This window comes from Brachycentrus maculatus, unplaced genomic scaffold (assembly GCF_059751285.1).
Source record: "Brachycentrus maculatus isolate JH-2025_06_01 unplaced genomic scaffold, ASM5975128v1 h1tg000167l, whole genome shotgun sequence".
Lineage (NCBI taxonomy): Eukaryota > Metazoa > Arthropoda > Insecta > Trichoptera > Brachycentridae > Brachycentrus > Brachycentrus maculatus.
The window spans coordinates 714,138-741,082 of NW_028280920.1; positions in this window are offsets into that span (position 1 = coordinate 714,138).

The window sequence follows — 26,945 nt, forward strand, 5'->3', positions numbered from 1 at the left end:
TGTCATAATCGATTTTAAGAAATAGTGGTATTTACCACGTAAAACTGGATAAAAAATGGTTAAATATTACCGCAAAGTGACTGCCGAATCAATTAACGAAATTAATATCGTAACTTTTTTTTCTTGAATGTTTTTCGCAGATACTTTATGGCACATTTTATAAACTTTATAAAATGAAACAACTTTGTTTTTAACCACTTTTTGATTGGTACATTTTTTCTCCAACCAGTTTCGACAAGAAGCTTGTCATCATCGGGGTTTTACATGTACAGGGTTTAACAAGTACATGTTAAAACCTAACGATGACAAGGCTCCGTCGAAAAAGGTTGGAGAAAAAATGTAAAAATAAACTGGTTGAAAACAAAGTTTTTCTAACTTATTATTTTTTGACATCATTAACGAGATTCAAAAAAAATAATATAAAAAATAACTCGTATAATTGGAGATAATCCAGATTTGTGAACAAGTATTTGGACACACTCAAAATTTTGTAAAAAATGTTTTTTTTTTATTTTCAAACCCTTTTCCGCACCCTAATGGTGCATAGGGCACTGCATCATTCAAACGCAGTGTTATCTTGATCGTTAACACATGAAGGAAAAGTGATCAGCCCTCCGCTTCAGGTGCCAGTCCAGGGTAATATGGAATAAATATAAGAGTGATAATCGAACCCGGGACCTCCAGAACGGTAGCCGAGCGTGCTAACCATTACACTGCGGAGGCGGGCAAAGAATTATTTTTTATTTTATAAAGTTAATATTATAACGTTACAAATGACATTGGTCCTACCTGCAGTTTAGATTTAGATGTTTCCAGTGTTCACGCACAGGGTGGTTCGGGGGGTGTTTGGCTGGAGAAGGGGTGGCTGTATAACAGGTGGCGCGGGGGTGCGGGTGGCGGCGCCTCCAATTAGCGGCCGAGAGTATTAATTAGCAACCACTCCACCCAGTGAACAGGATTCTGCAAATTCTTTATCCGACATTTATTTGACAGCGGAATTAGCACTCCACGCGTGAGTTGATACTTATCAGGTATGAAGGATTCTGCCAGGCTCCGTAGCGCAGTGGTTAGCCTGCGATATTATTTACCTGATATCCCAGATCAAAACCGTACTTGAAATGTTCTACTACTACATGTGTAATACTACTACGTGATGGTATTGCGCCATTTCCCCGCAGGGGTAGGCAGAAATGATGGAACGCCACATTCTTTTGTCCTGACATACACTCGTCGCCTCCTTCACATCCATTTATCTAGTTATACATGCCCTTCGATTGCGCAGACTTTTGACACCGCCAGATAATTGAAATGTATGTTACTGATATGGTATATCCTGCTTCTTACGGATGATAAAAAATGAACAAATAATACAGCTTATTCGTTTGTGTTATTACACCTAGTATTTGACCTTATTAAAGAAAACACTTGCTTTTTTGCCACTTGAGTTTGTTTAAGACAAATAGTTTCGGAACCTAGGCTTTCATCTTCAGGTCTATGTTTACATTTAGACCTTAAGATGGAATCTTAGCTTCCGAAACTAGTTGTCTTAAATAAACTCAAGTGGTATAAAAAGAAGTGTTTTCTTTAATTATTTCAACATATCTTACCACTAAGTAAATGCTGAAGCAATAAATAAAAGTATTTGACCTAGTAAAGATATGGTTCTGACAAGGAGAAATGCAGAGAAGTACAAATGCACACAGTGATTCCAGGAAAGATCTATGCTTGGTTTAAACCTGATGGATAAAGTACGAAATGAAGATATCAGGAACGTAATAAAAATTAAGGATATCATGGATCGCGTGGCAGGAGGCAAGTGCCAATGGTCGGGACATATTGCAAGCCAGAATCCTACAAGATGGACTCCTAATTTTTTAAAGATGGACGGGACCTTAGGAGGATAAAAGTGGTGTCGAAAGATCCCAAAAAAGATGGTCCGACGACATAGCTGCTGTGGGGGGTAGAAACTGGATGCAAACAGCAACCGACCGAAGGAAATGGAAGGATTCGGAAAAGCCCTTTATCCAGCAGTGGACAACAAAAAGCTAGAGAAGAAGAAAACCTAATATTTGACTTAGTAACACAAGTTAAAAAAAAATATTTGAACTGTCTTCAACCTCTTTCTGTGAAATGTATTTCGCTTTTAGTTTTTAACGCATGTTACAAATTTACATTTAGCGTTTTTCAAATTCATATTTATAAAAAAGACAAAGTTAATTTTTTTTAAATGTGTTTAAAATTGCGATTTAATTAAATGTTTACAATTTATGTTAATAAATAAAATAAAAAAAGTAAGAGAATGTTTTGTTAGGTTAAGTTACCTTATCGTTTCCTTGATTAATTTTTTTAAAATTCTATCTAAATAAAAAGTTTTTATTTAAATGTTGTAAAAGATACAATTTTAAAAATATCTTATTAATAGCACCTTTTTTTCTTGCGTGCATGTGCATACACGATGTGTGTTTGTAGCCTGTGACAACTCATCCGAAATCACTTGTAAATTTTCCGAGCTTTTAAAAAGAGAAAAACGTGTCTCTTTCGAACAAAATGACGATTCTATGACCCTTTTAAAGAGCAACTCCTAAAAAAATACGAAAATGTATGTTCAAAGCACGAAAATATTTTAAAACATTTCCGTAGAGTTAACTGCATGCTGGGCAATTTAATATATGTATCTGTTTTCTGTTACCTATTTAAATGTCGTTTTAATTGAAAAAAAAAAAGTGTCTTTAAATCTTTGTATTCAAGTACTGGGTGTAATGCTTTCAATGATACACAATGTACACTTAAACCAGCCAATGATAATTAGTAAGCAGATAATCTGGACAAATTTTTTTATTTTCTCATATCAATAATTTATTTGTTTCTAATGAGATACAGAACAACAAACAAAATAAAACCAAGGATAAGATTTTTTTAGCTGAAAATGTCTGTTGGGATAGAAATTTGGATGTCTGCGTACTTATACGGCTGATTACCTGTCGTTGACTGGTTAGAGTGATATCTTTACAAACTGTGTCACACGCACCATTATACCTATAATTGATATCGAGATTCCTCAAATTTCGGAATATTATATATAAATAACATACATATGTATATATGCTTCAATTGAATACTTTGACTGCATCAAACCTCGTCTGCGATATCTATGTTAAGATAAGTTACAATGTAAGAATATGGCACGATTTATTTTACATATTAGGAGAGGCCTAAAAATATCAATTTAAATATTTTTTTAAATTTAAAAGTGGCCCAGTGTAAATATGGTATAAATACATTGATTTTAATTAATGACAACTCTTTTAAAATATTCAGATAATTAGTTGATTTTTTGATATACACACCTTACATAAATATTGAATGGAAATATCCTGCCAGATTGATTGAAGTGTCAATTAACTGCATCTGCGCTTGATTAATGATAATTATATTTGTAAATGATTAATCATGTTTGCCAACATGATATGAATATTTTCACCGTTTATCGGATGTCGCTTTCTACACGTGTACATACGTACGCTGGTACGTACCCATCATGGTCCTGCGTCCACACGTCACTCGGTACAAAAGTGGTGTTTGGTTAATTAACTGGAGGACCCCAACCCTTAGAGCCACCCTTCCGAGCGCAAATTAGCCCCATATCCCGCGCCCCCCCAACCCTTCCAGACACCACCCTCGGGGGGTTAATTAAGGCTAAAATCCTTAGACTCGCATACCTTGGGGTTGTAGTGCCGGCGAAGAGTCGCGCAGCGATGATCTTATGAATCTAACCTGTAAAAAGGAAATTGACAAATTCGTCGCAAAATGCCAGACGTTGTTTGGATGTATGGTACTCCCATTTTATAGGTTGCCATAGGTATATATAGATATTTAATATGAAATTGAATGAAATAAATTAATTGTTAATTGAAATATAAGTAAACTCGTAGAAATTAAGTAATTTACAAATGAAAAATTCTTCATTGGTGATATTATTATTTGTAGGGCACAGAGGACAGAAAGAATCCGAAGTTTGAATAAATGTACGAGTATATGTATATATATACATACCTACATATATATATATTTTATTTTCCTTTATAATGTTATGTAATAAATAACAAATTAATACTTTTTTACACATTTTATTTGGAAACACATTTTTCCAGATAAAATTTTAATTTAAATATTTTTTATATAAAATGTAGTTCCAAACTAAATTTAATAATATTTTATGTAAACGCTTTGCACGTTTTATAAATATTATAACATCCATGAAAAACAAACTTTTTACCACTATATTTTTGGTACCATTTTACCAACCGGATAGATACCTACCTATCCATACATGAAAAAGAAAAAAAGTGATAAAAAACAATGTTTGTACTGTGTTGACATATTATTTTTTGACATCTTATTAAAGATGAAGAAGAATATGGAAGTCTGGGCATTTACGGGGCTGACGACCGTCATAGGCTGGTTTAAGTGATCACTTTACACACGTGTAACATTCACCAATTCTACCCATTATTGACAACCACACTACTCAAATTCTTGGAAGTTCTACATATATATATATGAACCAATTTAGAAACCTTGTTCTTGAATCACTAGAACTTCACTAGAGGCATCTATTGGTGAGATGTAAAGAAGCTTTTTTACTAAGCAGAAACTCTCTTATTAAGTATTATAAGTATTTGGACACACTCAAAATGTTGTACTGTGTTAACGTTGTAATTTTTTTAAATAATTAATTTTTATAATTAAGTTTTAAAAAAATATTTCCTTTTGATGATAATAGTTGATCAGTAATTGAATTAATATCAATTGTAATAAAATATTATGTTCCAAGGAGTAAAACCGCCTTTAACACTAAAATTCAAATAAAAAATATTTCTTACGAAATTCATTTAACAGGGTCATATTCATCACTAAATATGGATTAATTTAATATAATGAATGTTCAAGATCTATTCCAAAATTTCAAGTCATATTCAATATAATAAAGTATTATAAAATGTACCCTTGCATAATTTTTGTGTGGTATGTAATTTTGTAGTATATTAAATGATTATCTTTTTCTAAAACACGTTTTTCTCCCAATTTTTTTCGAAATTCATTTAACATAACGCTCTATCAATATAACGTAGTGAAATATTCACTATCAAGTACGGGTTATTTCACTCAAACTAAAGTTCAAGTCAAAAGTTCAAAAAGTCATATCGAATACACCGGGGTACTATAAAATGTACCTTTGTTTAATTTTTGTATGGTACGTAATTTTGTTGAAATAACTCTCTTATTGTAAGACACGCCATTCTCCCAATTTCAAGCGTATTCAAGTCGAGAGAAACATTATTGAGACAAACCGAGTTAGACTTCATAATACAATCCTAAACTTCCTGGCAATAGGAGAAAGAAGCACTTAACCCGATGAAGAGTGCCAGAATTAGCGGTTATAACAAAATACTTGATGCAAATGAATACGCTTTCAGAGCCAGCGAGTACGGCACACTTCGTGGCTCTACAACAAGAGGAAACACAATTAAACTGAAATTTGTTCGCTTTCAGAATTTGCCGAATGAATAAACATCCCTTCTTCGCCACGTCACTACATCGGGACTTGTTTATATTGAAGTGTGTAAATATGTTTTGTCTCATAACAACAAGTGAATTAAATAACCTTTAAATCAATTTATGTTGAAATTATTAATATGGTCTTATATTTTTTAAATGACCTGTATGAATTTATTTAGTAAAAAATGTGCTTTAAAAAATACAAGGTTTATTGCTTTTTATCGTAAGTTATACGTATCTCTACAACTAGTAGCTACCATACAAAATATCAAAAAAATATATAATTTTTCATGTTTATTAATATTTAGTTATTAATTTTTCGATAACTTTTATAGTTATGAGGAAGTATAATGTACATGCTTTTTGTATCATATTGACATTTAACGTTTTTGTTGTTGACAGTTTTTTTTATAAAAGAAGATGAAAGTCTAATAAAAAATTCATACTGAGGCACTAGTCATTAATTGATTCGGCTGTCACTTTGCGGTAATATCTATCCATTTTTCATATTTCATTTAAGTTTTACTTGGTAAATACGACAATTTTTTAAGTCTATTTTTTGACACGTGTTTCGATGCATTCCACATAATTTTCACCGTAAGTGTATAAATAGTGGTATTTACCAAGTAAAACTTTATTTTAATAAGAATAAATGATTTATTATTTCGAAAAATGAAAATACTTTGTGTTTTGATCCACTCACATTTTTATTAACCAACTAGTTTCGGCAACAACCTGTTGCCCTCTTCTAGGTTGTTTCCGAAACTAGTTGGTTAATAAAAATGTGAGTGGATCAAAACACAAAGTATTTTTATTTCTCGAAATAATATATCAATATGATCTACAAAGTTAATGTTTTCAATCTTCAAAACAAAATAAATGATATTTAATAGAAATTTATATCGGTATATTTCGTATTATATTTTCTGTATTTCCGCAACGATAAAAAGGTTTTTTTAATGTGGGCATATAATTCGTCGTAGAAACAAAGCGTAGAAAAGTCCGCAAGAGAGAGAAAGGAGTAGAGAGCTGTGCGAACTAGTCTAGGAAACCTTACTACCCCTCATTATTACGTCGAGCTCTATAGAGATACAAAATCAAATCAAGGGGAACAATGCGACGGCAATTAAACTTGGAGGGAAACCAAATTTACTCTTTATAATCGCGAGGAATAAGTGGAGAGCGGAGTACATGTTATTGTACACGGAGTGACTCCATTGTCAGGATTGTGGCCTGTACCTGTGGAGAAAGGATCTCCCGTTTCTTACAAACGGGTCCTTTTTGTTAATTTGATTGGTATACCAATAGTCACAACGATGCTTTCCATCGAGGGGCGATCGCATGTTACATTAATGCGATTCCTTCTTATTTTTTTTCTTTTATTTCATATATTAGATCTGAAGATCTCTTTTTTTAAAAGAACGCGACTTCTTCTTTGATGTTGATGCCTAGCTATCTTTCCATCTTTTTGGTGGTCTTCTGGGGAGGCAGAGAACTGGTAGTATCTCGTTAGCCGCAATGTATGGTATCCTTGATTCATTCATCGTCTTTCCAAAATCTTCTTCTTTCTCTACTACAGTATTGATACATATCTCTAGTACAGACATCGCACGATGTATCGTGCGATATCATCGGTCTCACAAGTCCGCCTGAAATCTTTCTTTCGATTTACACAATTACAAAAAAATAAAAATTAAAAATTAAATTTTATTTGAACAGTGTCCGAGTTTTGTCTATAACGATAACATTAGACTGATGATGTCTGTAACGACGGATCCTAGTCGCTGGTCAAATAAAATAAAAGTGGAAAAAACTTTTTTTCCCGTTAAATTATGTAGTATATGTATATGTCGAGATCGAATTCATTCAAGAATATTTTTAGATTTTTAATTAAGTTGTACCTAGTAAAAAGCACTATTTCTTTTAATCTATATTGTGACACGTGTTTCGATGCGTTCCACTTCATTTGTTTCACATCACGGTGTTTGAGTAGTGGTATTTACTAAAAAAACTTTAATTAAAAATGGATAGTTTTTACCACAAAGTGACTGCCGAATCAATTATTTAAAAAATATTTTTAGTATAAAGATATTTTCCTAAAATTAATTTAATCGGGGCAATTGACTTTAGCTAGTTAAAGGCAGGACATTAAATTTATTCTATGTGCGTAAGCAACTTGTTACCATGCACGTGAGCTTACCTCCACGTTAATTTTCTTCCCGAACTTTCATAAGCTGGCTTATTGTCACAAAACTCTCTTATCCTCCCCTTCTCTCCGCCGACCCCTATCTACACTTGGCCTCTCGGGTGAAAAGTTCTGCAGCTCAAGTATTCCAAAGGTGATATGAATATTAATGTCCTGCAGGAATTATCTTCCCGATTCCTTCCTAACTGTACTTAAACGTACTTGTATTGATACGCCATGGATGGAATGTTAATGAGCACTTAAAACGACAAATAATGTGCTTAAGTAGAGATGGATTTCGAGCTTAGATAACACTCTGTGTATTTCGCGAAATTAGCTTAGTAAAGAGATAAGATTTTGTTTTTGATTTCTATAGTGTTTGAAAAATATTAAGTTATTTTATCTGCAGCGTGATAAACACTGTACTATATTAAGTAGCAGGTGAGTATTCTACCACTGAACCAACTGTATTATTTAAAGTCACACAAATAAGTATTAACTTACATGCCCCGCTGACAGTTAGACAGAGACGCATTAGTAATCTTTATTATCTTTAACCTCGAAAAACTTTGTATGATTGGTTTAAGTTTTGCACTGATATCTCTTGGTGGAACTTCATTTTAAAGAATAAAATAACAACTAAATTTTATTTGACGAACGACCGGGTTTCGTCGTAACCAACATCACCCAGTCTGATGATGTCATGGGAATGGGAATGTGGCTGGAGCTTTTTTTGTACTTTATTGTGTGGTCATATAAAAGTGGTTCATTTTTATCATTGAAATATTATTCTACGAAATTAATGCCAAATCAAGAAATAATATAAAATCAAGGAATATAATGAGGAAATAAAAAAAATATCAAATTAATTTTTTAATATAATATAACCCCTGAGCGGAGATAATCCATATTTGTGAACACGTATTTGGACACACTCAAAATGTTGTAAATAATATAAGCTTGAATGTGGAGTCATAACCAATACAGGAATGTTATGCAGCTATAATAGAATTTACGATAGCTGGAATTGTTCGAAGTCGGATTTTAAGTTTGAAATTAGTTTTATAGAGTGAAATCATCCCCCATCGCGCAATAATCATATCCCATTGAGAAGCAGAATTACCATAATACATCTCGAATGGAGCGATTCGGCATTATGTATATCTCGTGTGCGGGAAGCCTTTGTGAATGTTTAAACTCGCAAAAGACTGTTAAAATGTCATTTTCTGCGGAAGTTTCAGTCCATAAAACATCGCACCACCCGCCCGAGTAGCGTTCCACTGATACCGTGTGCCATGTTCTCCCTTTTCTGATATAACTTTTAACGCGCGGAATGATACCGTTCTCGGTGAAATCTGAGAGGAAATCTCTTTACTGCGTCTGATTCGACAAACTGTATTATAAACGTTATGGCGGCAATAGTCATAATCTGTGGAAACAATGACGTAGGCTTGCCTATAAAAATAATAATTTGTTTTACGACATTTCCCGAACAGTTTGGGAGGAGTATCAATCTTTGTGGCCATTTCTCTACTCACAATGAGATTAATAACATACATATTCGTACATCCTGCAGATTCATTGTTAGCGGAATAAAAAGACAATTTTACCACCCCATTTGTGTTTTACTACTACTACTACTACCATCACGCCGTTTCCCCGCAGGGGTAGGCAGAGAGGATGGAACGCCACACTCTTCTGTCCTGACATACACTCCTCGCCTCCTTCACATCCATACATCTAGTCATACATGCCCTCCGATTACGCAGACTTTTGACACCGCCAGATTTTAGGTTCTGATTGATCTGATCGTGCCAAGTCTTTTTCGGTCGTCCACGTTCTGTTTTCCCTCTCACATTCGCCACATATATTTTCTTAGTCATTCTCTCGCTATCCATTCGCTCCACGTGTCCATACCACCGCAAAGAGCATATTATTTGTGTTTTATACAGAAAAAAACAGATATTTTTACAGTGTTATTCTAATAATAAAAACTAATTAAATTTTTTAATGAAAAGTAAAAAATGTTACCGTAAAGCGACTGCGGCATTAATAAAAATAAAATGGCAATTTGTAAGTAAAAAAAACATAAACAATCGTAATTTTCGATAACTTAAACCCTTTTTCTATAAAAATAGTACAATATACAATAAAACAAAGGCAAAATAAAGGAATGGGTAAATGATCAATATTTAATACTATGAAAATTTTAATCAGATTTAATAATTTTCCACCTTTTTGTGTAAAATTATGTTTCATTACGTTAAATTTAAATGTTGTAATATTATTTTAAAATAGGTAAAAATAATGAAAAAACCTATGTTAAAACAACTCCAAATATTGAATATATTGAAATTTCAAGATTTAATACTATTTTCTATTTTTTTAAATGTGAAAAATTATGTTATTTTATGTTAAATTAAAATTTATGTAATATTATTTTGAAATAGGTAAAAAGAACAAAAAAAACCTATGTTAAAACAACTCCAAATATTGATTATGTTTACAAAATACTTATGTAATATCTTTGCAACCATATCTTTCCAAGTATTGATTTGATCACATTGTGCGTATAAGTAAAGCACATAAAATATCTCAATGTGCATAGGATGCTCCCTTGATAAAGGGTTATATTGTGTTTGGTATACTATAACGCACCCCATTCTCGAATCTAGGGATTGCATCAAGGGGAAGATTTTAATTATTTTATAAAACAAATGATAGGGGTATATGACATGGCGCCCTATCGATAAATATGTCCAGACTTATTTAGTAGATGCCTTCAGGCGAAGGTTTTCAATTACAAATTGAAGATAATCGATTATGTGATTTTGAGTTAGTCTTAAAGTTCTGACATGCATGAGGTACGGGTTTGAAACGCGATATATTAAACATATATTTTTAGGATCACCTATTGATCACCTTGCTATTATTGTGATCATTTCGTTACCAATTGGGAGAAGGATTTTAACCAAACAGGATTACATTGGTTGACAATATTTTTTAACGGTTTTTTTTTAATTAAAAGTATCGTTTTTCGTTATATGTATTTAAGATGTAAAAATTACATTTTGTACTTTTTTCTTCCCTTACTTTTATGGTTACATATTTTTGCGAGTGAATAAAATATTATTTGTTTTTTAATATTTTACTTTATTTTTTAATTATAATAATTAAATAAAACGGTTTGATGGTTGATAATATGAAGAAGTTTGAAATCATATTCAAAATAAAATCAAAATTTGATTTATCTACCAGTATTTATTGTTTACCAACTGTTTATTAATTTAGTAAATAATCCTGTGCTTTTTACTAGCGGCATGACGTAACGACCTATAAAGTAAAATATATTTTGTCTCGAACACGTGTCATACTCGTGTGAATATAATATAATTCTTTTAAACATTATAATATAATTAGTTAAAAAATCTTTAAGTGCAAGTGCAATTAAAAATGTTTTCCTATTTTGCCTACAGTGATGTTTTCCGTAATATTTTTCTATTGTTTTCAACAACGCATGTGTTGAACGATTGTCATTTTTTAAAAACATTTTAATACTTCAAAAGTGTTAAACATATGCATGTAGTTAAATTACAAACAAGAGGATTAATAAAAAAAATATTTTACATTTTATTTGATCATTTATTGATTTAGCATTGACTTTGTGCTATAAAATAATGTTGTAAATGTAAAAATAAAACACTTATATTACATCACTTTTCAGTTTATTAATACAAATACTGGTCTTTAGAGAACCTCATTTTAAGTTCAACTTAGTAAATACCACTATTTCTTTAAATCTATTGTGACACGTGTTTCGATGCATTCCGCATCAATTTTAAACACCATATGCGGTGGTATTTACAACGTAAAACTTAAATTAAAAATGGAAAGATTTTACCACAAAGTGACTCCCAAATAATTCCTTAGTCTAAAAACCTAGATTTGTCCACAAGAACTTGAATTGACGCAAATATTGTGTAAGCACTATAAATACTTGGTACCGAAATCTCGAGAATGGCCTAATTTTAACAGTATTACAGTCACGGTTAATCACAGCCAAAGCAAGTCAGTAGTGTACATAATACGTAAACCCTGCTTAGTAAATAGGTAGGTGCATGTATAACCATCAATTAATGTGACGGCCACCGTTAATTAATCAGTGTGTAAGCATTGTTCCCGCAAACAGTTTACAGACGATATTGATTTAATGGCATTTAATCCGATACTGTTGAGGTCCGGCTTAGGCTATGTGACGCCATCCACCTACTGCGCCGAATTCTGCTCCCCTAATTATAGAAATATGATATTTCCCAAGGATTATTTTGCACGTACGTCATCAAACATTTGTAATAGCTTGATGGATTTAAACCGTTTAATTATAATTATTGACTATGACCTAAATAATGTTGTTGCATAATAGATTATAATAGGTGAAGACCATTGCATATGTACAAGTTCCATAAATTAATGCCATATTGATGAGTGTAAGTCCCTTACCAAGCACAAGAGCTTAGTCTCTTTATCAAAAAGGAACAGCGTAACTAGTATTACGATATGCTAAAAGTAGAAATGTCTAGGATATTAATCAAATTACAATATTTTTTGTAACTGTATTAAATATATACATAAAAATAATATTCAATAATGAGTAAAATAATGAAAGTCAAACAAATGAATACAGTGATCACTTAAGTCAGCCAAATGCCAGATCATAAGCCCTGGGATGCTCATACTTCCATCTTCTTTCGTCTAAACGATAGACATTACATCTCAAATTAGAAACCTTTAATACTTTGATAACTCGTTAACAAATTTTTCAACATTGAGATTTTTGAAACTAATAAATAAGAAAACAACATCACAAACACTCAGACCAATTGAAAATAAATCTTTCTTGAATTCATTTTGCAATTGGCGGGAATCGAACTCGCGACGCCAGTTTCGTAGTGGAGCGTCTACCCAACTACGCCACGGCGCCTGTCAATAAAAATATAAAAGTAGGCGACTAATAATGAGAAGAATAATTACCATTTAAAACAAAAGAATAACAACTACCAAACAAAAATGGATGTTGGACGAAAAAAATATATTCCTTTAAAATTATTATCATCATTTATATTTGTAATATATTTGTTTTTTAATTACTCGTCTTAGTCTGATTTTTAAGTACTTAAATTTTTTTTTACTTATCTTAGTCTGATTTTTAAGATGAAGCCCTCATATATAGGATGTCTCTGTGGTAAGAATGAAAATTGGACGATTATGTTTGTACCTATATACGTAATGGTTAAAATAATTCGAATGGACAGTTCAGGAATCCGCCACTGGCCTTCAAATGACCATCCACAGCTGTTGGTCCAGGCCCGGGCGACATCTGGCGGTACAATATCCTCTGTGAATCCCAAATATGTTTTCACTTAAATATTACTCTATCATTCGCCTCGCATATCCCTCGGTAGGGATTTTATTCAAATTTTCAAAAGGAGATTTTTCTCTCCCCGCTTTACACTCGGATAAATTAGAGTAGATAATGTCATGAAAAGTCACTTATGGTGATATTTCGGATATATCGGTATTTATGGATTTTACATTTCACCTCAAATTGAATATTTTTTCTTACTCATACGTTAAATTAAAATTATATCGCAATATTCAAACTGGAGAAAATCAAACAAATTAGGTCTAGTAAATATATATTTAATATTTTTGAATGAAATTATATAGATTATAATATACCACATTTGGTACTTATGGATTTTGTATTTCACCTCAAATTTAATCAAATAGTATTACACTTTAATTTTTAATATATTTATAGTAGGATGATTTTTTTTCACTACACTCATACACTCAATTAAGATTTAATCACAAGATTTTAAATGGAGAAAATCGAATATGTACAATAGTTACCTTACATTTGGTAGTTACGGTTTCGTATTTGACCTCAAATTAAATTAAAGAGTGTAATACGTTTATTTTTGGTATTTTACAGTTAAATGAAATAGTTTTTTTTTATTTTCATAGCACTCAAATACTAATTTCAGATTTTATCTCAAGATTGAAAACGGATAAAATCGATCAGTAGTTACGGATGTCGTATTTCACCTCAAATTTAATGAAAAAGTGTAACACATTTATTTTCAGTATTTTACAGTTATGGTATATGAAACTTTTTTTTTAATTTTTATTACACTCATACACTAAATTTAGATTAAATCTTTTATAAATAACAAGTTACGCATTTTGTACTGGTTGCCGATCAGTGTTTTCAGGAAATTGACGTTTTTTTTTAATATAATTTTTATACCGTATAAAGGCGAAGTGGAAGTTATCTTCACCGTGTATTTAAAGTTATCTCTCCATGCAATTCTACCCCAGAGAAGAATTGTTAGATATCCATTTCCCCGCTTACCAAGAAATTATCTTAGATATCAGTTTTATGGTTATGCAAAATCGACAATCGCATCGCTTTCGGTAATAACCGTAACATAACAATGGATATGATCCCATGGCAGGAAATTCCGGAAAAAGAGCACCCCGTAAATCTGAAGTGTTATTTTATAAAGATGTGTTAGGTTTTGTAAAAACGCTTTTAGTGAAGGATCACTACAAATCCAAAACATATGCTTCCCTAAGCAGTTTACCACTTTCTTTCTTTTGATTAAAAAAATGTATCTATATACACACATACATATATATATATATATATATATATATATATATATATATATATATATATATATATATATATATATATATATATATATATATATATATATATATATATATATATATATATATATATATATATATATATATATATATATATATATATATATATATATATATATATATATATATATATATATATATATATATATATATATATATATATATATAAATACATACATGTATATAAATAAAAATATATATTTAAATTTAAATATATGTTTATGTTTATTTATAAATATTTTTTTATATAATCAACATATCATTCCACAAAGATAAGGCCGAAAATTCGTTAAATATATTTTCTAAAAACTTAGTTAAAATTTGAGGTAATTGTTATTTTTTAAAACATTTTTACTGTATTCAAAAAATAAGGTTTTCTTAAAACTTACATGATTTTGAAAAGAAAGAAGTGATTTTGAAAAGAAAGAAGTTATTGAAAGGTAATGACCTTTCTTATATAATGAGTTATAAAAAAATATATATTTTTTTTTCAATACATATTCTAAAAAACAAAAACAATAATGGGTAGAATTGGTGAATGTTACACGTGTGTAAAGTGATCACTTAAACCAGCCTATGATGGTCGTAAGCCCCGTAAATGCCCAGACTTCCATATTCTTCTTCATCTTTGATGAGATGTCAAAAAATAATAAAATCCAAAATAGCATGTATTCTAAAAAAATGGGTTTAACAAGACGTCTGGCACTATGCATCGCCGGAAACCAACTGAGTTTTATTAATGCCAGTTTGGCCTTAGTGCCAAATCAGTAAATACCATAATGTACATAGTTTTTTTTTATATTCCAACGTATTTTTATTACCAATACTATTTATTGAAATTTTCTTTTTTTCTTCGAAGTATAAATATTAAGAATAGCTCTTAATCCAGCACATATGAAATGTGAAAACCTTTTGCATTGTAGCATTGTTTCAGCAGCCTTTTCCAGTCGAAGTTTAAGTCGGGGTAGCGCGCTACCCTTTCGGTAGACTAATTGAGTTGATATTTGGTTATCTCACACTGGCACTCCGGTAGCTATAATCCAGACGGATACGTGGCCCAAAAGACATTTCACTGTAGGCGGTAAGATCAGTCAGTCCAATAAATATTTCATTTAATGAAAGTATTATCAATTCTAATTGACTTCTTTCAAATTAATTTTAATTAGAAATCATATATCAATGCAAGTGTCATCTAAATCAGATTGAGTTGTGAAATTTTTAAATTTTCAAAGGAACATTCGTAGTTTAAACCATTTTATTATAATTTCAGTTTAACTAGAAAAATATCACTGTTTCGTATAAATATTGGTATTTACTAAGTAAAAATCAAATAAAAAATTGAAAAATTTTACCATTAAGTTACTGCCGAATCAATGAATGACATCATTAAACATCCTAACTATATAATTGATATCTCAACGATTAAGAAAAAAAATTGTGTATTTGCAGGGCTATAATATATATGCTGGTTAAGGTGATCACTTTATACACGTATGACATTCAGTTTTATATTTTATTCCACTCATCAGACTAGAATGCGAATAAAAATTCGGACAAACTCAAAATTTTGTATTATTTTAAGTTTTTGTTGCTTGCATAAAAATGCATAGTTTAGTTACTTGTTCATTTAAAACTTATAAATTCTTCTTCATCTATGTTGAGATATAAACATCAATATCAATTTGCAAATAATAAAAATATGGACAAACTCAAAATACGGTGACCTAATGATATAAAAAATTAAGCTTCCGATGATAAAACTCCTATATAAATAGTGATTATTTTGAAAAAAAACACGATTGTTTGAATTTGTATGTTTTTCCTAAAAATACGTTAAAACACAATAGAGACACAATAGCAAAAAACGATTTTTCAGTATAATTTTATACATTGCGAAATGAAAAAAAGGTAATCAACTGATTTCGAGTGAACGAAATAATTGATAAGTATTCCTTATTCTAATTTTAAATTATAAGAAAACAAAATAACAAAATGTAAATACATTTAAAATGAATATTTCCTGAATTTCTTAAGAAACTTTTGTAAAAAAAAAACAAAGAAAGTAATTAATTCCAACTTTGTATTTCGGTAAAAAAAACCCATTTATTTTGATTCTGCGTTTGCTTATAACATTTTCCTTTTCAGAGGCTTTTTACAATTAGTTCATTAAAAATACATGCACCAAAAATGAGAATTTTAATAATTAGGACTATCAAAATACCAACATAACCAACCCAACATAATAAAATTGGTTTGAACCAAGTCACTCAAATAGCAATATTGAGTTGAGTTTGCCTTGGCGTGGGATTGGGCGAGTTGAGAGCTAAATATAGAGTGCCTCTAATGTTCAGCTCCAAAATCATTCATTTGCCCACTCCCAAACCTTCCCACTCCCTATCCCCCAAATTCATCTTTGCATTGTAACTTTTTTTATACAAAAATGATGATAGTGTAAGTATATAACCACACCTCCGCCTCCGTAGTGTAATGGTCAGCACGCTCGGCTACCGTTCTGGAGATCCCGGGTTCGATTCCCAGGGGGGGGGGTCAAATAAATATAGGTGATTTTTTCACTGTAATATTTATTCAATATTACCCTGGACTGGTACCTAAAGCGGGGGGCTGAGCACCTTTCCTTCATGTGTAAAAGATCAAGATAACTCTGCGTTTATGTGATGCAGTGCCGTATGCACCATTGGGGTGTGGATAAGGGTTTTATTATTATTATTATTATTATTATTATAAAACCACGAATAAATGATTTTTACTGACATTACTACATTTTTGTAAAATAAGTAAAAATTACTTAAAAATAGAAAATGCTTGAATATAAAAAAATCATGTCATTTTTTCTTCTTATGTAACTTGGATTGAGTTGAAATAAATTTTATTGTACTGAGGCGAAGTAAGTCAAGTACAGAGAGACGATAAAAACATTATTAACAATATAAATTTTGGTTAAACTTTGAGTTACTTTGTAGAATAACAGAATGAAAAAAAACGCTTTTTTTATCTGCCTCCGTAGCGTAGTGCAGTCCGCATTTTACTACCTTACTATTATATTTAGTCCTCGGGTTCGATTGCTAGGGGGGTCAAAATAAATAAAGGTGATTGTTTACTTTAATGTTTATTTAATATCGTTCTGGACTGGTATTTGATGTACAGGACAAGATAATAATGCTTAAATAAGACTCAGTGCTCTATACACCATTGGATGCGGATAAAGATGGTAAGAATTTTTTTTTATATATGTACGTCAAATATTATTTTTATTAATATTTTTTGACATTTCTAGTAAAAAAATTTCATTGTCGGGTATGTATGAGGAGATACATAAATGTGGAAGAGACGAAGAATGTTTTCAAAGACAGAGTGGTGTGGCATTCTATTCTCTCTGCCTACCCCTGCGAAGAAGCGGCGTGATGGTTAGTTAAGTTTGGATAATTAGTTACGTTTCATTGCTAGTCAAAAAATAGTTGTGACAAGAAAAGTCAGTAAAATCACGAATCGCATTCTGGTCAATATTAAAAACGATAGATAACGGATAGAAATTCTATAACGTTAATGCCAATCTAATAAATTATTGAATTTATATTTTTGGTATATGTGTGATATTGTATTGTAGTTAAAATATCACGTATTTTGACGTAGAGGTTTATCTAATAAATATATTAGGATGTCAAACGAGCCGAAGAACATGTGCCCATCACGATTATTGTTTTGATATAATAATTTAATCAATAACTGTCTACCCCACGTCACTGGCCTCCCGCGTGGCGAGTTTATACGTATTATCACGAGTAAATTTCTAACTGATGCTTATAAGGGTTAAATTTGTACCCGCTCTCTTCATTAAGGTACACTCGACTCATCACAAAAATGGAAATTTATTTGTTTAACGTAAATATTAAAATGTTGCATATTTTTAAATGCGGTATTTTATTATCAACACGCAAAGGAAAAAATTCTTTACACTTTTATCAAAAGCGTAAATGATTTTAAACCTACAGAATAAAGAGCGAGACGTGTTGAAACGATATTAACATGAATCCGTTGTTTAGCGCCTTATAGTATTATACAAAAATGGCTGTTTATAAATTATTAAAATTTTAATATTTTTTTGGACACATTTGAATCTTATTATGTTTTTATTTTAAATGTTTGTTATATGTATGGTAACTCCAGTTTAATTTATTGATGTTTCTTTTATTCTGGCCTGGATGCGTTAAAACCTCCCAATACACTTTTGCAACGATTTTTCTTACATTACATATATTTTTTTAAATTATGAAAAATATCAAATACATATTTTTTAAATTTGTGTGCGTTGTTTTACTGACCAAATTATTATTTCCGTAATTCTCAAGGGAAACATAAAAATTTACAAACAATTGGTTAAAGAAATACCTAGTGTTTATTATGAATAAAAAGTTGTTAAATATTTTAAGATATAATCAAATGATATAAAGCTTTGAAAAATAATTATAATGACTTAATGAACGATAATTTTTTTTTATTAATAATTTTTTTGAGTTGATAAATATCTTTGATGATAATAAATTAGACTTTTCGGTTCTCCGTCATAGATTGACTGCGTCGATAGCTTGTAAGGATCGATACAAATAATAAAAATCAATAATATCCTGCAGGCAGTTAGAACGAAAACCGTTTTTGATAATAGCTCTATTGTGAAATATTCAAATGTCAAAATGACGATAATGAGTTGGGTGTACCAGATTAGCCAGTGGCGCTCCCAATTGCCTGTATTTGTATAAGACCCCTATCATACGTCCGTTCATATGGGCCCTCCCTCAGAGCAAATCACCTACGATGTCTCCTGCAATGGTATTTGTACAGGCTGAAATATAATTACATACCAGATTCAAACACACACATATACATAAGTAATTACACATTAGAAACACACATGGACACAAACACACTAATAATTTATACACCGACACAAGCTTTGGTCCATATATTTGTTTTAAGGGAGTAAATCCTACAATGCCTTTAGTACAGATTGGCAGATTTTACTGAGTATGACAATAGTAATTAATATTAGCGGTAGTGAAAGGGACGCACAGCGTTATGAAATAAGACTATTACGGTGTATTTGTTTTGGATTTAAAATAAATTTCAATAAAATATATTTAATTAGTGAAAATTTAAGATCCTTTCAATAAAGGAGTGGAACAAAATCACGAACATTATAATAAAAAAGGTTTAGCCCAATGTAAAATTTTATAAGAAAATATTTTAATAAAATGGTTTTTATTTTATTTCTCAATTTATGTATGCAAATTTGGATTCCTTAGAGAAATATATCTATACTCCGAATTACTCATCGGACGAATATCAGTGACTTTCTCTTACAAATCGTGAAGTGCTAAATCGATAAGGTTATTGATTTATGAATCAACCATCCCATCAATTTACCAAGTAACAATCTACAAGAAGAATCAATAGTCATTCATACATGAACAAATCCATTGCAGAAAGGAGTTTTCAACTAACCAACAACATATTTTATGGTAGCCGAAACTATCATCTACTAAAAACTACATAGGCACATTCGAGTATTGTAAAATACCAATCCAGAATCATAATTGTCATTCTAAAATTCTTTCATAATTTACAATAAGAAATTAGTCTTATCTTTAGCTGACCAATAATATATTTTATGGTAGCCGAAATTATTCACTACAAGCTTTCATATCTTTTTATCTACATAATAAAGTAACAAGAGTTTGTTTAAAGTTTAATAATTTTTGTAGCCATTTTTACTTTACAATCCTAAAATTAAATGCGCTGTTCTCTCCAATAAAGATACCAAGCTCTTGTGCTTGGAGAGGGACTTACACTTATTATTTAATGTTTATGTTTGTTGATTAACGTGTATATAATTCACTTAATTTATTATTAAGAGTTTTAATGTTCTGTTGGAATTGTTTGGTATTGCATTTTGGCATTGTAAAGTCAAATGTTGGCATCTCGAGTATGAACTTTTTTTATATTTATTAACATTTTTTCTGTTGTATTTGTCTCCGAATTGATAATACTTAACACCATGTCATATTTAGGAGCCGTCAAAACGTCCAAGTGAATTGGCGAGAGAACGTGCATTTAATCGTGATCCTAGGTATTAGAAATTCAGATCCAAGGATTAATCCATAGCAGAGGATGCTGGCAGGACGATTATCCTTTCCAAATAAATCATCCACGGCTTGTTAGGCTAATTCGACCAGCCCCTCACACATTGAAAGTATACCCAATGCTAAGCCGGACTAGATATCCCCACTTGTATTCAATAAACCTTGTTTTCTTTTACCAACTGGGACACTGATGGTTGTATTTATTGAAATCATAATTGATGTTTACAAAATATTTTTTGTTCTTACAACGTGAAAATTCAGGATAGTATATATTAAAATTGAACCTTTTGGCTTCAATATGGTTAAAATTTAGAATGGTACATATTATAATCGTTTTTTTTTATTAAACAAGGTGAAAATCCAGAATAGTACATAGAACAACATTTTTGTTTCAACAAAGCGAAAATCTTGGATGGTACATAATAGAATACAACGTTTTTGGTTAAACAAGGCGAAAATTAAGATTCGTCTATTCAAAATCGAAAGTTTTTCTTAAAATAGAAGAAAAATTTAAATAGTAAATATTTCAATCGAATGTTTTTTGTAATAAACGTAATATGTATACAAACATGCTTTTGACCTGTCATTAAAGGTTAAGTGATTACAAATGTGTAATATTCATCTTTCTACCCATGATGGACAACCACACTACTCATTTTTTTGGAACTCATTCATACTCGTCTATCATCAATCTCATGACGCTTCATCATTGAGTTCACAACAGCCATCTATGGTTGGATTGAGAAATCTTTTATTTAGTAGAGACTCAGTATGGTATTTAAATGTATGCCCGATCAGAATCCCGGATTATTTTACATTCTGGGAGACGCGTGAAAAAATGATTTTGGTTGTTTTATACAGCTTATAATTTTATCAATTATTTTTTTCACAACGTTTTGAGTGTATCCAAATACTTGTTCACAAAACTTTTATCTCCACATAGGAATTATTTTTACATTGTGTCATCTGAACTTTTATTAAGATACAATATAAATTTTTGAACAAGTATTTGGACACACTCAAAATGTTGTGAATGAGAATTGAATTCATTTTAATAATATTCAAGTATATAAAATATTTGATGTAAACAATACTTATAAAGAGCTTGGATGAGGGTTGTATTAATATTAAATGATGTTTCCAAATAACTGAACACGGTATTCCATCGGAAAAGGGTAGATACCTTTTATTATACAAGATATTCAATGTAATACCTAGCTTGGGTTAATTTTTCTGGGTCTCGACTCAAAACATGATCGTACTCGATCCAGATTCGGGTCTTTGGGTATATTGGAAGTAATCTAACCGTCAATTCTCTACAGGTGTAATGTTCTCGAACGATGTAATTTAACCTTTTAATTATAAAGGCTAACAACTTAACAAGCATCCCTCTTGCCTAGACCCGAATCAGATAGTATGGCGAAGGTAGGGAGGGGTTGAGAGTTGAGAGGTAAATTCCTCCGTTCAGTAAAGAGTTAAAGCCTTTGTACTGCATACCAGCAGAAATATTTTAAATAATAAAGCATCACACTGTTAAATATTTTGTTGCCTTCAGTTTCTGCTGAAGCATTCTAAGAACGCTTTCTAGTTGAGAATTATGATAAAGGGAGCATTTTAAGGGCGGTTTCTCCGTTGTTTAGCACAAGTAAATATTTACCTAAGTACGAAGTGCTCTTCTTAAGTAAATATTTCAAATATTCAACAATATTATGTTCACATTAATATTTCGGTACTTCAAAATATCATCGGCATATAATGCGATAGCAGATCAATTTTTTTGTAGTGAAACCTCATAGACGGTGGAAGGACGAGATTTGAGAGTGAAATTTCAAGGAAGTGTCACGTTTATTAGGCACACTTCGTTACATGAGAGATAAGAAAGATAAAATGTTAATTCAATTTTGTATACTGACATTTCTTGGTGGAATTGCATTTTATTTAATAAAATAATGAATTATTTTACATTTATTTTATTTGACCCGTAACCGGGATTCATCTTAATCGACATCATCAGACTAGGATGTCGGTGACGACGAAACCCGGTCACAGGTCAAATAAAATAAATGTACTTAAAAACTTCAAACTTTATTAAAATCCGAATGAACAATAAAAATACTATTATTAAAATAATTTTTTTTTAAATTATTCAATATTTTTTATTATTATTACATTTTACTTGGTAATTACCACTAATCTTAAGATCTATTGTGACACGTATTTTGATGCATTCGGCAATGGTGCAAAACACGTATCATAGTGATTTTAAGAAAAAGTGGTTGGTATTTAACAAGCAAAAGTTATATTTTATAATTAAAATATATAACTCTTATATTAAAAATGGATAGATTGTGAATGGACAAAGTGAGTGCCGAATCGATTAATTTATAAAATGTTTTTTACTGATACTTTTACAAAATTATAAAATATATACAAAAAAACTTTGCTTTCAACAATTTTTATTTTTAGTTTTCCAAGCAGTTTTGACAAGCACACTGTCTTCTTCAGGGGTGGAAAAATATTGAAATTTATAAAATTATATGTAAAGTATGATATCCGTTTTCTTGCACTCATAACTGCATTTATCTCAACTTACCAGCATGTACTGAGTAGCGAATAGTTTAATTCACCAGCTTGCGTCTGACACGGCCTGTATCCTGTATTCCCCATGATGAGGAGAATGTAATCTTTGTTCCTCCAACTACCTTTGGCACAAGTTGGGCTACAGTTTCCAGCTCCGAAGTTATCAGCCGTCGGGCGGTTAGGTACACAAGTGCTCAAGTCCAGACGTAGCCTGTTTTAATGCCTCTGATTTAGTGAAAGCTCTATGAACAATGCACGCTAGTTTCTTACTATCCATAAACAATGCGCTTTACTTAATGAAGTTACCGAACATTACTTAACGTATACTAAGAGTCCGTTTAAGGAATATACACACACATATTTATACATATAAATATATACCTATATATATATTTATATATATATATATATATATGTATATATATATATATATATATATATATATATATATATATATATATATATATATATATATATATATATATATATATATATATATATATATATATATATATATAATATATATATATATATATATATATATATATATATATATATATATATATATATATATATATATATATATATATATATATATATATATATATATATATATATATATATATATATAAATAAATATATATATTTATATATGTATATATATATATATATATATATATGTATATATATATATATATATATATATATATATATATATATGTACATAAATATAAATAAATATATACATATATATATATAAATATATATATATATATATATATATATATATATATATATATATATATATATATATATATATATACATATATATGTATATATATATATATATATATATATATATATATATATATATATATATATATATATATATATATATATATATATATATATATATATATATATATATATATATATATATGTATATATAAATATATGAATAAATATATATATACATATATATATATATATATACATATATATAGTATATTATGCAGTATTATATCATGCAGTGCCCTTTGCACCCAGTGGTGCAAAGGGCACTGCATGATATATTTGTCCGCCTCCGTAGTGTAATGGTCAGCACGCTCGGCTACCGTTCTGGAGGTCCCGGGTTCGATTCCCAGGGGGGGTCAAATAAATATAAGTGATTTTTTCACTGTAATATAAATATATATATATATATATATATATATATATATATATATATATATATATATATATATATATATATATATATATATATATATATATATATATATATATATATATATATATATATATATATATATATATATATATATATATATATATATATATATATATATATATATATACATATATATAGTATATTATGCAGTGCCCTTTGCACCCAGTGGTGCAAAGGGCACTGCATAATATAAACGCAGTGTTATCTTGATCGTCAACACAAAAGGGAAAGGTGATCAGCCCTTCAGGTACCAGTCCAGGGTAATATTGAACAAATATTACAGTGAAAAAATCATATATGTATACTAAGGCGGTTACTATGAACAAAAATAAGCAAATGGCTGTAAAAATTATTGAAATTTTTTATTCATGCAATCGTGACTCAAATTATGTCATGGAAATATTTATAATTATCAACTTGGTGTTTACTTGTTTCGAAAAACTAGTTTTTGCAACCTCAAAAATATTTGTTTTGGTTTTAGTGATTATTGAAAATAAATATTTTTAATGAAAGCTAAAATCTAAATAAATAAAATATTCGTTTGTTCAAAATCTCAAATTTCGTAGTCACGTACCGATTTCTTTGAATTTTTAACACAACGTTGCATTCGAATTTAGGCAGTGAAAAACTTTTTTTTATATAAACAACAGATGGCAGCACCATCTGTTGAACGAGCAACACACTCAAAACTGAACGTTCCCAGGTTCAATTTTATCCTACTTTAATTCTATTTTTTAACGAATTAACAAAAATACATTGAAACCAAAAAGTACGATAAATAGAAAATGATTTTTTTTCACCAGTGCAATAATGGCTGCCTTCCAGATAGCTCGCACTGAAAAATCACTAACCTTTATAATATGTAGGCATGCGGCAGAAATCCGGGATAGAAGTGCTATATCCGACTATAATATTCTCGCTCGGGATAGATTTCAAGTGGCGAATTAACCCTTTGAAGTCAAATGTCACCCCATATCATTTAGCCAAAAGGAGTTTGAAACTGCTCCATGAAACTGTTCCCCATACCAGGAACAACCTCTTCTCCTGTACTCTGCACAAGTGGAGAATAGCGAATACCTGAGCCCAATTACAAAGCGTACTAAATGGCATCAAAGTCTTCCCATTTACAAAGCTGATTCTCTCAGCGTGGAGGGTTTTAAAATGTTAACAATTTTACATCGTTATATACATACAATGCATTGCTAACTAAGTTAACTAACTTACCACTACGCCACTTTCTCATAAAGGCAGGCAAAGAGATTAGAATGCCACACTGAACTATTTTTGCAAACAATCTTCGCCTCTTCCACATTAGTACATTTCCTCATACTTACCCTCCGATTATTCCGACTTCAGACCTGACCGCTTTCGCGTATTTAAAATACTTCATTTACACCAAGTTTAACTCAGTCTTTTTCTGCTTCTATTACTAACCACATTCGCTTCATAATGATTGAACTATTCTTCCTTCACTCCTCTCTTTGTATCGGGTTATGTCCCGTGGTTAGTTAGCGGACTCTTGAGTCAGAGTTTCTCGGTTCGAACCATTTTACCAGTTTACCACAATTTGGTACCCATTTTTAACAATTAGCCGCCTCACAGAAATAGTATAAATTTGAAATATTTTTGTAAATAATTAAAAAACACATATATTTTTCTTTGATTAAAAAAAAAAACTCATTCGATTCAGGTCCCCAAACTATCTCAACACACCTTTCTCAATTAAATCAATAACGCTTATCTCAGCCTTGCATTCATTCCTTTTATCACCATTCGAGAATCTATCATTCATTGTGTTGACGCACATTCGTCCGAGAAAACGTATTTCGACTGCTCTATTTTTATTCTTCTTTTGGCAATTACATACATGTTTCACTTTCAAACATTAGTATTGGAACCGGGACTCGAATTGTGTACAACCAGTTTAACTAATTATTTAATGTTCATGTAATGTTTTATGTGCTAAAAATAAATGAAAAACTATAGATGAAGAGTTAAAAAATATTTTTATAGTTTTAAAAAAATAAAAAAAATAACAATAAATTTTTTCGCTTTTATTTAATTTCACCAGTGACCGGGTTTCATCATTACCGATATCATCAGACTGGTGGTAGGCTAGACAACTTCCTATGCTATATGCACAAAAAGACTAGGGTTGAAAACCATGATTCAATATAATTTTCGAAAAAAATAATTTATTCTTTTTATAGTCATTATTATTTAACGTTACTTTCATTCATACAATTTAAGTAAGTTTTTTTACAAAAATGATAAGCATTAATTTTCCATTAATTGATTCGGCAGTCACTTTGATGTAATGTCCATGCATTTTTAAATTACGTTTTAAACGTATCTATTTAAAATCTATTGTGGCACATATATTGATGCATTCGGCAGTGTTTGGCAATGATGCCGAATGCATCGTAACACTTGCCACAATAGATTTTTAGAAATAGTGGTATTAACCAAGTAAAACTTTAATTAATAATGGACAGTTTACTCA